Here is a 3,341-nt window from a genome sequence, read left to right as displayed (position 1 = left end):
CATCTAATTTTTCATAATTATAATCTTTCCCGTCATCTGCATACATTAAAACAATGATAATGAATTAATTAATTTTTCATAAAAATAATACAATAAAAATAAGATCAATTAAAATGAAACCTAAAGTGTGTAATGTTAGAATGAATGAATATGAAAACCTTTTTTTTTTGTCCAACTTGCCACTGCCAAGTCAATAGACAAACTTTTTTTTTGCGGGCCAGCCCGCCCGGGCTGCGGGTTATGTGGGGCGGGCTAAAGCGGGTCAACGGGTTGAAAAATTGAGCTCGCTCCGCGTTTTTTACTAGCGAGCTGTGGGCTGACTTGCATGGCATGCCCCGCGTTGCCATCCTTAATTATGTGACACCAAGCAATAAGTTGGAAAGCAATAGTATCAAAGAAGGGCTAAATGAAAATGACACAAGCACAAAGCAGCAACCGACACAATGCATACTTCACAAGTAGTTTAGAGTAAAGTCAATTGTACCTCATCCACATAGGAGAGTACAGTCATTAAGCATATATGTTTTTGTAACTTCAAGTAGAGGCTTTATTACATCTTCCTGCAATCAACAAGAAAATAATAGAGAAATGTCACTTCCTCTCTATAGATACAATGATAGGTATAGTTAAATATAATTTCTAGATAGATCATTGGAAAACATTAATTAAAATAAATGATATAGAAGTTTGAATGGGTGCCTGACCACATCAACACGACATAAAACCATGCGAAGCTTGAAATTCTTCTGCAACTCCTTAATCCTATAATACAAGTAGTCTGGATGTAGAACATGATATCAAAGACTGCATTAAACCATCCAACTAAGTTAAGTTGATGCCAAAAAATATAACTATAATGAACCCAACTAATAGAAGAATAAAAACTTGTAAGATATTTAAGTGACCGTGTGATACAACCCCATGAGACAAGTAGATGATCAATGACACAACAGAAATTTCATAATTAGGTTAGTCATCTCAGCATATAAGACCAAGCCCCACCAAACCTCAAAAGAGCCTCAACAGAAGAAGAACCAGACATAAACCAGAATATTAGATATTCTTCCTTCTAATCTTTTCACAAGACATGTTTATGTAAATAAATTAGGCTCACTTTGGGGGTGCAATTAGAAGAATAAGCTAGAATAGGGTGTACTTAGTATAATATTGGGTTTTTGCCAAACCCACAAAAAACCTAGCTTCTAGAAACCCTTTTCCAAAATCACCCCTTAACCTAGTTTTTAGAAGATGTAGGCTAGCTTGGAAGACACTCCACTTTGACCTACCTTCTAGAAGGTTTCTCACAAAATGACACCCCTACCCCTCTCCCTCTTGTTCCCCAAGTCACACTTTCCTATATAAAGGGTGCCTTGCCTCATGTATTTACACATTGAATTTTGGAATAGAAAATAACCTTTGCAGGAGTGTTTAGTGAGATTGGAGTGTTGATACAAACCAAGTAGTTATGAAGATGACCAAGGAAGCAAAAGACAAAGCACATGGCGAGCATTCATCTCAGCAAACAATTCAAGACCCCACCAAGGATCTCATGGACCCGACCATAGGAGATGGACATAAACCAGAGCATCAAATGTTCTTCCTTTTGGTCTTCTTAAGAGATAAACTATGTTGTAAATAATTTTGGGCTCACTTTAGGGGTCCAAATAGCAAAGATAGGCTATAATAAGGTGCCTTAGCATAATAAGGGATGTAGTTATCAATTTAGCTTGTTCCTAGCCCTTTAGGAAGGAGTTTGGACCTAATTTCTGGAAGGACAAGCCTAGGGTGCGAGTTTGACTTAGTCAAACCCTAAGGTTGCCCCTTTTTTTCCTTTTTCCCATCTTACCCCTCATGCTTGTTTTCCAAGGCTCCTTCACCTATAAATAAGAGGCCTACCCATTGTATTTTTCAAGTTGAATTTGAATGAAGTAAAGAAACTCTGCACAAATTGTGTGAGGTCTTAGTGAGACTTATGTCCTCTTAGGTTTTAGGTCTTATCTTGAGTGATTTGGGAAGCTCTCAAGTGGCAGCCAACACACTCATCTTGGAGCAAAACCACCATCCAAGTGGCGTGACATTTCTCACCCACCACCATAAGTTTTCTCATTCCATTTCCTTCCATTTTCTCCATTCCATTTATGTTTTTGTCTCTTAGTTCTCTTATTTGTTGCTCTTGGGTTTCACTCATAATCATGAGTATGGTGCATCATTTAGGAGGCCATGTCCACCATTGATGTTTACCTTGTGCCCATTTCAATTCTACAATTGCATCTCATCCTCATTATATCTTGTTTTTCATCTTTGCCTCTGTGAAGTGAACCTTCACACTTACTTAACCACTTGGTTAAGTTCGTGTCCAGTAGGAATCATCCTTAGGTCCTCACCATAAATTGCTAAAATCCCAACCTTGAGTAAAAATGTCACCATAAATGAAAACATCTAAAAATCAACTCACATCATGTGGTATTCAGAGCTTTGGTTTTTAAGCTTATCTTGTTTAGAGTTGATTGACACTTTACTTTCTTTCATCTTTAATTCTTTGTCTTTACATTCAAGCACCTTTATTTCTTGTCTTTACATTCAAGCTCATTTAATTTCAACCCTTTACTTTCTTGCTTTTAAATTCGGCATTTACCTTATTCAATAGCATTGTTTCGCTTTTTGAATGTTCCTTCACGTCTTTTATTGTTCTTGCCTCTTTGCCTTGAGTCATGTGTTCTTTAGTGTTCTGGGAGGCCTTATAATTTTACCTCTACTTACTTGTTTTTAATTATGAAAGTTTATAAGTTTATAAAGAGTTCTTAAAGTTTTGTTGGAGTTCTTTGTATGAGCAAGTGTTAAGAGCTTTAACCTCTTTCACTTGAAGTGTTTCTACCAAGTGTAGACCCTTTTGGAAAAATTTAAAAACCTTTCTCGAGTGAAGTTAACCTTTTTCCATCCTTTACTAAATAGCCAAGTGATACACGTGAGTGAGTGTATTAAGTTGTTGTTTTCACTAATTGTTTACTTTCATTTGTTCAAATCATGGCTCAATTGTCTTTGGGAGAACCTTCAAAACCGTTATCTCCTCAAAAGACACGTCTTTTAGGAGAGCTTGAGGATACCAAGAGGAGCTTGACCCACAAGGAGGAGGAAAAGCGACAAAGAATACAAAGGCTAGAGGATACTCAAGATAAACTAGCTAGAGAAAGGAGGTGGGAACCTAGACGGGCTACAAGGTACCATATGCATTATGGAAGTGAAGAAGAAGAAGAAGAAGAAGAAGAAGAAGAAGAAAACAAAGGGAGAGTGCAAAGTGTGGGAACTAGGCGTGATGTGAGTTGATTAGGAGATTCATTAAT

This window comes from Phaseolus vulgaris, chromosome 5 (assembly GCF_051622355.1).
Source record: "Phaseolus vulgaris cultivar YP4 chromosome 5, ASM5162235v1, whole genome shotgun sequence".
NCBI lineage: Eukaryota > Viridiplantae > Streptophyta > Magnoliopsida > Fabales > Fabaceae > Phaseolus > Phaseolus vulgaris.
Note: the sequence above shows the minus strand (reverse complement) of the source record.